Source organism: Corvus brachyrhynchos, unplaced genomic scaffold, assembly GCF_000691975.1.
Source record: "Corvus brachyrhynchos isolate BGI_N302 unplaced genomic scaffold, ASM69197v1 scaffold148, whole genome shotgun sequence".
NCBI classification, from domain to species: Eukaryota; Metazoa; Chordata; class Aves; order Passeriformes; family Corvidae; genus Corvus; species Corvus brachyrhynchos.
This window is the reverse complement of record NW_008239785.1, coordinates 1,222,457-1,234,230: the sequence shown is the minus strand read 5'-3', so window position 1 is coordinate 1,234,230 and position 11,774 is coordinate 1,222,457. Positions and strand designations below refer to the sequence as shown.

At 48.0% G+C, this 11,774-nt stretch overlaps 1 protein-coding gene across 4 annotated transcripts in view; it reads right to left on the bottom strand.

Moving 5' to 3' along the window:
- Positions 1-11,518: 11,518 nt before the first annotated feature.
- LOC103621757 overlaps positions 11,519-11,774 on the bottom strand; it is a 25,044-nt gene continuing 24,788 nt past the window's right edge. For 2 of the 4 annotated variants that reach the window (XM_017743289.1, XM_017743293.1), the window contains one exon: positions 11,519-11,732. The gene's annotated coding sequence lies outside the window, so the exon portion shown is untranslated. The remainder of the gene's footprint in view (positions 11,733-11,774) is intronic. The other 2 variants (XM_017743290.1, XM_017743291.1) reach the window with 1 other exon arrangement.

Here is an 11,774-nt window from a genome sequence, read left to right as displayed (position 1 = left end):
TGGAGTTTTTAACTTGGTTCCTTTTTCTGCTCAGAAGAGCACGAGGGAAAATGGATGAAACAAGTGAGATAGCAGGCCCTGAATCCAAACAGCTCTGGGTTTTTAGAGGATTATGGATGGAACAGAATGGGATTAGCCAAGAGACACTATATTTGGATTTTTCCATCCATAAACACACAAAAATGCACACATAATTAAAAATACTTGTGAAACATCCAAATTACATGCAGAGTACATTTATTGCAACACAAAGCTGGCTCAGATCCAAGTCATTGAAACTTAAAACAAAACTGCAGCAAAACATCAGTAAGAGACATTCAAGCAGGAGCTACATCAGGAACTCACACCCCACATTTCCTTTAGATTAATTCCCAGAAAGGTTATGAGTTTTTGTATCAGACCATGCTCAGTTCTCCTCAGGGTTTCTTTACACCATCCCTTCCATTGGCACAACTCTGACTTGCTGCAGACATTACCCAAACAAGCTCTGCTTTTACACAGATGCTCCAAGGAAGGAAAGATCTAGGAAATCTTTTCATAACAAGACATTCTCATCCTTCTCTATGGTAGATACTCCCCTACTCCACCCAGGAACAATGCCACTTTTTCTCACCAGTCTGTGACCTACTGCCCCTTGCAGAAGGAACCAAGCTGGTGAAGACCTGGATGGAAGCACAGTGGCAGCAAGCACTGCCCTCAGGTGATCAGGAAATCACCCATTTACAACTGCTGAGAACCAGTCCAGAGGTGAGCACTCCAAACTGGAGCACAGTTGCAAAGAGTTAAAGCTCCCGGGATGAAAAGCACTCGGTCTCAGCCACCAGCCTGGCTCTTGAGCAATTTACGTGCAGATGTAGATGGCCACAGAACTGTTTTGCAACAGCTCAAACTGGCCATTGCAACAAAGAAATATCATTGTTTACTTTTGTTGGAAGATTTCCATTTTTATTGTTGGGCTGGGGGAGGGAAAAAAAAAAAAAATCGAGCAGCCAAAAAAACTCCATCAACTACAAAATGTTCAATGCCTGTTTTTAGACATGTAGCTTCACCTGGGAGAGCTCTGGTCCCTGCTGAGGAAGCTGATTGTGGTTCTAGCAATGAAATAGGAAACCCAGGGCTGTGTTTCACCGGAGCTGGGTGCTGGGTGCTGGGTGCCAGGGGGCTCCTGGCTGGCTCATCCTGGCCCTGAGTTCACTCCAGGGAATGGATGACACAATAGATAGATGACATAACCTCAGCATCAACCCAGCTTGTTGATGCCATTGAAGTTAAAATAGTAAAAGCAGAGAAAAATCAAACGTGTTAACATCATAAAGCGGCGAGAAAACATTTTTGATGTTATATGGTAAGATGTCTAAAACTGCGCTTTCAATTCCCTAAATCTTCAAAGGGACGCCTTCCTTTGGTTCTATTATTTCAGGAAATTAGGCTGATTTCCCATAGAAAGCCCAGATCTTTGACCCCTCCCCTGCTGGAGCTCCAGGAAGAGCAACTGGGGTGAAAGTTCCCGGGCTGGATCTGCTCTCGGTGGTCTCTCAGAGTCTGAGCCCATAGATAAGAAGGGGAATGAAAGAAAGAAGTTTATTGTGCAGCACAAAGTTCCCAGGACAGCTGAAGGAGAAGCCACTGCTGTCCAAGCAGATTTCTTTCATACATGTTTAGGGTATTTACTTTGTCTCCTCAATCTCCAGCCATTTAACTCACACTTCTTAAACTTCCATTTCCTTCTATTGTGCTGACTTCTGAGCGGACAAAACCTCTACAGTGGATGTTTACTCTCAGATAGTCAAAAATAACCTGTAATTACCATCCTGGTGCAGAACCTATACATCCTTCAAAAACTTCTGCTTCAAATACTTTGCTTATTATTTTAAAATTATGTTTATGACCAAGCACAAGCTCCTGCTCTGAGAGAAAAGCTCATTAACAACCCTAACAGCACATGCACCAAAGCTTTTTAAGTCTGAAAGGTTGCCTTCTAAAAGCAACCCACAATCTGGGCATCTCTGCCCCAAACTTCCAGCAAGGAATTACAGGAGAGCAGGAAAACTTCAGGAGCTCAACACCCAGCAGGGTCCTGGCCTCGTATGAGCCCACGTGTCACTGTCCCACAGTGGGAGGCTGAGCTTGAGGCTGTGACTTACAACCAACCACAGAGGGAGGGTAGTGGAGATGGGGCTGCTCCACAAAGCCCTGGAAAGAGTTCTAACAGATCCCAGCTGTACTAGTTTGAAAACAAACCAGTGGGAGGCACCAAGTCAGAATAACAATTTAATAGGGAAATTAAGGAAAAAAAGAATAAAAACGCAGAAAACACTGGTTTAAACTGACAGAGTCAGGACACAACCTGACACCCTGTTAGTCAGAGTAGTGGTAGCAGTCCCATAAGATGGTGGCTGCAGTCCTATGTGGTTCTGTTGAAGTGATGATCCTGTAGAAGGGTCTCCTCTTCCTCAGAAGGTCCAGTGGTGGCTGTGTAGCTCCTGTCCTCTGGGAATCCAGTGGAAAGGTTGTCTCTGGTGTTGGGAATCTCAGATTATATCCACGATTGGATACTTGGTTCCTCCTTCTGGGTGGAGCATCTCACAGTGGGGTAATGAGTCATGAGGCCAGGCGTTGCTGGGCTCATTAACAGAAGATAGTCCGGAGGGAGTTATCTATGAGTCATGTGGCATGGCTTTGATGGGCCATTAACAGCAGATAGTCCGGAGGGAGGAGGCAAGGAAACACTGCCTCACCTGGTTTCAATGGCTCATGAGGATGGTAATAGAATACACTTCGACCCAGGATACCAGCTCATCAGGCAGACAAGAGACATGATTTCTGCTTTGAAACATACTGTGGATCTTTAACTGCCCCATTGGTGGGCTGCAGAGGATCTCAGGATTGTGTCACATCTTTCACCAGCTTCCCTTTGGGAAAATGGATCAATGACTGGGACCCTTCTCCCTGTGCTCAGCAGGATGCTGCTGGGAGCTGCACACAGTCCTGCTGTGCAGCTCATGGCAGTTTCCAGTCTCATTTGGTATTTTAGGTTTCCAATTCCCTCTGTGCTCCAGCTGAGCCAGAAGACCTCTGTGAACAACATGGATCAGTGAGGCACAGGCTCCACCACCCTGAAGGACCTGGCACTGCCACCCAGTGTGCCAGGATAATCCAGGACCCTTGGGATTAAAACTGGTCTTGCCATATCTTTGTGTTTTAAAAACAGCTTCGAAGCCCAGGCACGACAGCCTGTGCCCAGGGAGGTGGTGGCAGGGGGACAAAGCTGCAGGTCCCACTGCTGGAGGTGAAGGACATGCAGTTTGCACTCAGGCATCAGTAAAGGTCGCATCACAGGTTGTCATTGCCACTGGAAAACATCCTCCTGAAGCTTTTGCAGCTGTGACGTTTCCACGCTTACAGAGCCGTTACTTCCTTTGCTTCTTACGTTGCAAAGTTGAAAGTGTCACCACGTATCTTCATAAACTTTTGGCAGAGGTGACACAAATGGACTCAGGTCAGTGGTCAGTCACACGCAGCCACACCACAGTGGTCAGTCACCACCAGAGACAGTAGTTGAAATAATGGGTCTATTTCCTGTGAGTAGAGTTTTCTAAATATATCACACTCCTGGAGAAAAATAGAATTGAACTCTGACCTTCTGTCCAGGATGAAAATGTGAAAACCCATGCCATAAAACCTCAGCCATTAGCTCTCATGTCAACATGAGATGCTGGAGAAAAGTCTAGACTACAAGTCTAGTTTATTATGAGCAAAATCATTACATGGTAAGAGGACCTGCTAACTTCCATTGAGATGTTTGGTAGACAGGTGGGGAAAAAAGGGCGCTGGAGCAACTACTCCTAGAACAACATGGTTCATGGAATCACAGAATTACTGAAGGGTTTGGGTTGGAAGGGACATTAAAGCCCATCCAGTCCCACCCCCTGCCATGGGCAGGCACACCTTCCACTATCCCACTATCCCAACCCAGCCTTGGACACTTCCAGCATGAGGCAGCCACAGCTTCCCTGGACGGCCTGTGCCAGAGCCTCACCACCCTCATAGGGAAGAATTTTTTCTTAATATCTGACCCTGCTCTCTGTCAGTGAAGCCATTCCCCCTTGTCCTGTACTCCAGGCCCTTGTAAAGAGTCTCTCTCCACCTTTCCTGTAGACTCTCTTCAGATGCTGGAAGGTTGCAATTTCCCTTCTCCAGGCTGAACATTCCCAACTCTCCCAGCCTTTCCTCACAGCAGAGCTCCAACTCTCTGATCATCCTGGTGCATCCTCTGGACTATCTCCAGCAGCTCCACATCCCTCCTATGCTGGGCCCCAGGGCTGGGGTGGCTCTGCAGGTGGGGTCTCACCTGAGCACAGGGGCACAATCCCAATCCCTTTCCTGCTGCCCACACTGGGGGCTCAACCCAGTACACAGGGGGCTCAGGGCCAGGGCAGGTCCACCCACAGCACCCCCAAATCCTTCTCCAGGGGCTGCTCCATCTGCTCATCCCCAGCCTGGATGGATCCCAGGGGTTGCCCTGACCCAGGTGCAGCACCAGCACTTGTCTTGTTAAACCTCATGAGATTCCCATGGGCCTCTTCTGGAGCTTGTCCAGGTCCCTCTGCATGGCCCCGTCCTCAGGGGTGTCCCTGCACCCTCAGCTTGGTGTCACCTGCAAACCTAGTAAGGGTGCACTCAATCCCCTCATCTGTCTTTAATGAAGGTGTTAAATAGCTCTGGTCCCAACACAGACCCCTGAGGGACACCACGGGTCACTGATGTCCATCAGGACTCTGAGCCATTGACCATGGCCCTGTGGAAGTGACCATCCAACTACTTTCTTATCCATCTTACAGTCCACCCATCAGATCCATCTCTGTCTAATTTAGAGTCAATTTAGGGTCAAACACCCCTAGCAGCAGGTACACAGGAGATCCTTTGAGAACTCTGTGTTCCCATTTGCAGGTTATTTTTTTTAGTGTTTCTCTCTAACAGCTGCTTTCCTGCAAGCCTGGAGAAGCCTGAAGGGCAAAGTCTCAGGCTCCATTAGTGTGGGATTTGGTTTGGGGTTGTTTTAAAGATTAAAATATGGTCTCTTTTCTCATAGAAAACAATAAACTGGGGCACACCCAGTGCACAGCTCTGTGTCCCCTGGCATGTGTCCCCTGGCATGGCTGGGCCCTGGGTCACAGCTGGCACAGACAGGGCATGAGCTGCCCTGGGGTGGCAGAGGGAGCCACGGCAGAGCTGCTGGGCACCCCCTGCCTGCCAAATGCATGCCTGGTACTCTGCCATCTCACACATTTACTGGTCACACAACCTCGGGCAGAGGGTCAGGACATGCACACCCCCAGGGGCTGGCAAGAGAATATACCCACATATTGCAAAATCTGTGTCAGTTAGAACCATCTGCAGCCTTACAATGCCTTCAGAGACCAAACATCGCAGCCTGTGGGTTTGTGTTCCTCATCCTGGCAGGAAACAATGCTTTTTCTGAGACCAAATTAGCACCAGAAGCTAACCAGTGTGGAGCAGACACTCCTTCAGGAGCAGCAGAATGCCTGTGGCTTCTGCAGTGTTTGGGTACCCTCACCCCCAGCCAGCCCACAGGAATGAGATACTCAGCAAGTGTGAGCCCCCTGTCAGTTTTGCCCTGGGGGTTGATAGCATGAGGTGACAGCAGGAAAAGGAAAAGCAGGGCAGGTAAGTCCATCTAGCAGAGAAAAACAGGACCCACATTCCACCGTTTCTATTTTCTCATAGATTTCTTTTTTTCTAGAACAAAATTAAATAGGCAAATATCTGTTTCCTGCAGAGTAAGATCATATAAATAATAAAAAACATCGGCTTTCATCAAGAGCCTAGGGTGTCTGTACAATTCCCAGAGAGATTGTGTGCTTCGATTGTTTTAGAGAAAGGAAAGGTAAAGCTTGTGTTTTCCTTCCCAGGGAGAAAGTACCCTTCTTATCATTTTGTTACAACAGAAGTTTCTTTAATGTAAACAGAAGCAGCAACACTTCCAAAGCTGAGAAATGAGTTAGCACCACCTCTGAGGCACCAGAGCTTCTGACGAGACAGCCCAGAGCCTGAGAATCATAACATGCTCATATCCCAGACCCCAATTCAGGCAGAGCTGTGGCTTTGGACTTCAGCCATCACTAGAAACTCACTTTCAAACCCTCCCACTCCTTTTTTTTCCTCACCCCAAGACATCAGGGCTGCTCCAGCAGCCCAACCACATCCAGCTCCTTCCCAAAGTCAGGCAGCATCTCCCAAGCCACGAACCATTTATTCCAGCAGCACCAGAATTGCTGTCAGAGAAACTCAGATCATCTTGCTGGAAAACTCAGAGGGTTGTGCCAGGCTCGTTCTCCAACATCTGAATAATGGATTTACACTGTCAGTGTTAAATATTTAAGCTACACGCTGTACTGAGAAACACACACAGCAGCCACTTCCACCTCAGATCCAAATCAGCTGCTCAAGAGCTTGTTCCCAGGTAGAGCTGTCCTTTCCTCTTTTTCAGCTCTCCATGACCTCTTTCTACCTCACTCCAGAAGGGCAGAAGATCACTCTCATTCTGCTTATGCTTTTTATGGATTTACACAAATCCAGGCACTGAAATTTTCCCTGCAGTTTCAGCTGAAGGAAGGTTTTGAAGCAGGGCTAGGTGAACTGTAAGACCCTTTATAGATGAAAACACCTGGGACACAAGATGGTTTTTTACTCCTTTTCCACAATAATGCTTGCGAGGGATCAATTCCTTTTATCCTTTTTCCAAAATGTGGAAAGGATTTGGGTGAAATGGTGTTTGCATGCAGTGTCTGGGAGAAAGCTCCTACCTGGTCTGTGTGTCAAAGTAGCAATCCCAGTCCTGGCACAGGAGCACATTATACACAGAACTGTGCAAATCAGAAATTACTTTGGTCAGTCTTTTTGTTTCTGTATTTTGCAACCCTGAAATCACTCCAACTTACCTGAATCAAACCAAAAGCAGTACAAAGGCACAATACCCTCTGAACCTCAAATGTGGAACCAATCCTAACAGGGCCAGAGATGCTGGTCCCTGGGGAACCCACACATTTCCACAGGGAGACTGTGGCTTTTGTCGAGGTGGACATAACAGCACACACTTGTTGTAATCCAAAGTTGAGAGAGATAGAGAGATTTTTTATTTTCTCTGCTGCTCTTCTTATACCTCTTCACAATGGCTGTGGCCTATTAAGATTGGCTGCTTAGCAAACAATGACAAGGCTGTCTAACAAACAATAACCATTCAAGCAGTAAAACAATCAGCTAGACAAGCAAAGGTAGAGTTGTTACATATTATCTGCAAGTTCTTGCTTGTACACACTTAACATCCCATAACAAGAACATCCTCTCCTTGTGTCCAAAATATCCTTTCTCAGTGATTATATTCTTGGCCTTCTCTGTGGGTTTCACTGAAGCTGCAGAATTCCCACTGCAATATTCTCACGGGTAAACTCTGACCGATTTCAGGTCTGGCTCTGTGAGGCTCCCAGCCCAGCTGTCAGCCTCATCAGGATACAGGCTAAATACTCAGCAAATTAGAAGTGTCAGTGCAATAGAAACTACACAGAAGTTGTCCATTAAGGCTTTCTCTGCCTCGAATCATGCACTGCCCAGCACCACCTCATCCTTTCATTTCTGCAGCTTGGATGCTGTGCTGCATTTCCAGTAAATGAGAAAAAACAGGTGTACATGCTAATTGGAGGTATTAATTGGACTAATACCAAGCATCTCTTCAGTGGCACGTATCTGCTCCAAACCTACCTGAAGGCCCTGCCCTGAGCTCATCTCCCACCTCCCAGCCTCACCCCTGCCCCTGCAATGCTTCTGTGCCACTTCAGTGCTCGGCATCTGACACCGAGCGCAGAGCAGACACAGCCTCAGCTTGGGCTCTCACTCCTCAGCCAGGAGGGAACAGAGAGCAGCTGTGTTCCCCAAATTGTAGCTCAAGTGGATTTCCTTCCTCCAGTGCTGGTTTGTAGCATTTCCCCCCTGCTGCTGCCCTCACTGAGATGTCTCACACAGTCCAGAGGGTCACAGCGCTCTCCAAGGAGCCTGAGCTGCAGCTTCCCTGTGTCCACGCAATCCAAACTCCATTCAGCAACTTGCCCAGGAGCTTTGTACCTTCCATCCTCTCAACCTGGGGCATAAGAAGAGTCTTCTTCTGGAGGAGATCCTCGGCTCAAAGGCGGACACAAGGTTTGCAGGTGATGTTACTACCACGTGTAGATGGTGCACACAAAGCAGGATCCTTCCCCGGGCCAGCCAGCCTGCTCCACATAGTAGCCCAGCATCTGCTCCAAAGCCACTGACACACGTGCTTATGGGCTGGTGTTGGAGGCATGATTGCCTTAGGAAGGGCCCTAAGCTTTTCCTGAAGCTTCCTTGCTCTTCTGCTTGGGGTTGGCCAGAAAAAATAGTAACACTTAAAAAAACCCATCTTGAATTGTTCTAGTGAAAATATTCAGGAAAATAAACCTGTCCAGCATGAGAGCTTTATGTAAGTTGTTCAGTTCTTGTTGCAGAGGATGGTGGACGAGGCTCATCTTTATCAAAAATGTCATTAAAATGAAAAACCCTTTTGCAGGCAAACAGAGGAGAATGACAAGGTTCATTGATCAGGCCACTGCTGACCCAAAGGCAAATGCAGCATGACCTCAGCCTCCTCAGCGTTAGCAGTGCCCACAGCAGTCAGCCCCCCTTCCTGAGGGGGATCCCACCCCCTCGGGATCCTCCAGCCTCCTCCTGGTTGTCCCTGGGCCTGGGAGGCATCTCTGCTCGCTGGGGCTGGCCCCAAACACAGCACCAAGGCACAGATCCCAACAGAAAGACACGGCACAGGGCACTGAAAGGAGTAAAATCAAGGCAATCTAATTTGTAAAATTATATGTATATATATATGTTTTACATGAAATCCCTAATTAGCTTAGTCTTTGCATGTTAAGTGTTTTAATTAGTTAATTTTGAGTTAAACAATTTTTAAATGAATGTTAATGTTCACCCCTCAGTCCAGGTACAAATATCAAGTTCTGCTATTAGTGTTTTCACTTGTTCAAAGCAGTTTATCTGCACCAGTCCCAGTTAAAGGTCCCCAGTTAAATGTGTCCCAGTTAAAAATCCCTTTCCAAATTTTAAACCACCTGTACACTGCAGGAGTTGTTTTTCTCATGTTCACTGTATACTTTTACAAATGTTTTAAGATGTATTAGACGTATTTTAATATTTAAGGATTTCTACTTTGCACCTTAGTCTCAGAACCAGCTCCAAAACCCCAGTTTCTAACAGCCAACAGCTATTTTTAGCCCCATAGCCGTTATTCTGCAGGTAAGCCCCTTGGCAACCTGAATCCTAATGAGGGCATGTAACCACTCTTACTTCAGCTGCTGCTACCCCCCTGACAACGACGAGCTATTGGTAGACAGATATGATCTGTCAAAAGGGAAGCACCAATCACTTGGGACCAAAGGGGTGTGCTGTGGGCGGGCTGTGGGCGAGCTGGGGCGGAGCAAAGGCACTATAAAACAACGAGGCAAGTTTCAGAGTAGGTACAGATCAATGCAGGTTTTGGCTGTAGTGGGTGCTAGTGCTGGGCTTTTAAGCCTTACTTCTATTTAGGAGCCTTGAATAATTTTTCTTGACTTTTGGATTAGCTAAAAGTCAGCCCAGCACTGCAGGTTTTTCCACCAAAGGTCCCCTCGGGATCCTCCAGCCTCCTCCTGGTTGTCCCTGGGCCTGGGAGGCATCTCTGCTCGCTGGGGCTGGCCCCAAACACAGCACCAAGGCACAGATCCCAACAGAAAGACACGGCACAGGGCACTGAAAGGAGTAAAATCAAGGCAATCTATTCTTTAAAATGATCTGTATATATATACAGATATGAATCAATTCTTTGAGCTGCTGGAAGTCCTTAGCAGCTCAACTCGAACAAAACCAATTTCCAGAGCAGGCAATAGCTGCTCAGGACAGGGATTGTCCTCCCTTTGCTTTACACCTGCAGCAGCAGCTTTCCTGGGCAAGCACAGGAGAGAAAAAGCAGATGAACCCTCAGCTACTGATTTGAGTTTGGCCCAGCGATTGGGATAGAAGCAGCCCTTTGCTGGCCTGCCACTCCCGCCACTCCTTGCAGAACAGGACTGGGATTTTGCAGGCTCTCCTGGAGCAGTCTGGCATAAAAAACTCCTGTGCCAGTCCCAGCACCAGCCACTTGATGGCCATCCTGCTCTGCAAGAGAGGGACACCGGGGACAGAGCAGGGACCTGCCAGGGACCCCCGAGCTCACCAGCCGGGAGCTGAGGGCTCCCCCGACACCCCCGAGCAGCTGCCCCACGGTGCTGTCCCTCACCCGGGTGTTACAAACGAGAGGGTTTGAGATCACTTAAAAAATCACTGCTGAGGGTATGAGCAAAAGTCAGATTTAATACTGAGCGACAAAGCACCACAAGTTCGTTGGCAAGATTCACTCTACCACTTACAGGACAGCTGAGGCACAGCAAGGGAAAACAATCAGCAAGAAGATACAGAGGAGATGAAGGTCTGGAAAGCTGGAGGTTCCCCATCCAAGAAAAAGGTGATAAAAGGACAAAAGAATGTGGAGCGAAGTAGCATGAAGAGTGAGAAAACTAGTAGATGCTAGAATAGTGATAAATTAAGTGAATGATGTGACTTAAGATCAATGAGCATTAATTTCTTTGTTGGCTAAAAATGTGTGAGTAAGTGGAAAAGTTCTGTATTGGCGTCAGCATGGAGGCCAGAATTTGTCAGCCACCCCTGTGGGCCAAAAATTAAGCAATGCCTTACTCTCTGACACTCAAAAGACAGAGGGAGTCGTGATCCCGACCATTGCGGAGGTTCACATTAGAACTGTGTTCAGCCTGTAGTAGAGGAAATGGAGGGGACACCTCACCGCAGTCTACAGCTTCCTCACAAGGGGAAGCAGAGGGCCAGATACTGATCTCTTTTCTCAGGACCAGGGATAGGACCTGAGGAAACAGCATGAAGCTGAGTCTGGGGGGGGGGTTAGGTTGGATTTTAGGAAAAGATTTTTCACCCAGAGGGTGGCTGGGCACTGGAACAGACTCCCCAGGGAAATGGTCATAGTCACGAGCTTGACAGACCTCAGGAAACATTTGGACAATTCTCATGAGGCTGTTTTTGGTGGAAATCAGGAGATGGCCCATTTAAAACAGAGCGCTTCACTCATTTCCAGCTCCAAGCCCCTGGCACTTCCCAGGGAGCTCTGGGATCCTCTGAGGTCCCCTCAGGGCTGAATTCCCTCATGATTCCATACCTAGCGGGGCTGCCAGGGATCCTTTGGGGCCCCACAGCTGTACTCCAGCTCTCCGCGGGGCATTTTGGAATAGAGGGAATGGAATTTGGAGTCTGTCGATGACACGGTGGGGCCCGGCATATACAATTCAAGGCCCACGTGGACATTTTGGGATATCAGGGATGCAATCTGAGGCCCTCTGCACAAAATCTGGGGCCCTGTGCCTGCAATTTTAGGGCCAAGTGGGGCATTTTGGGATGGCAGGGATGTGAGGAGGAAGCATCCCACTGCCTGCGGGACAGACTGAGAAGGACACAGTCTGCTCAGTACACTCAGGGCACTACACATCTGAAGGATACCATGGGCTCGGATGTGGTTTTCCATCTTTATTAATTAATCTACACAAAACTACAACTCTGCTGGGCTCACCGGCACCAGCAGCAACAGAAAACTACAACTCTGCTGGGCTCACCGGCACCAGCAGCACAAGAAC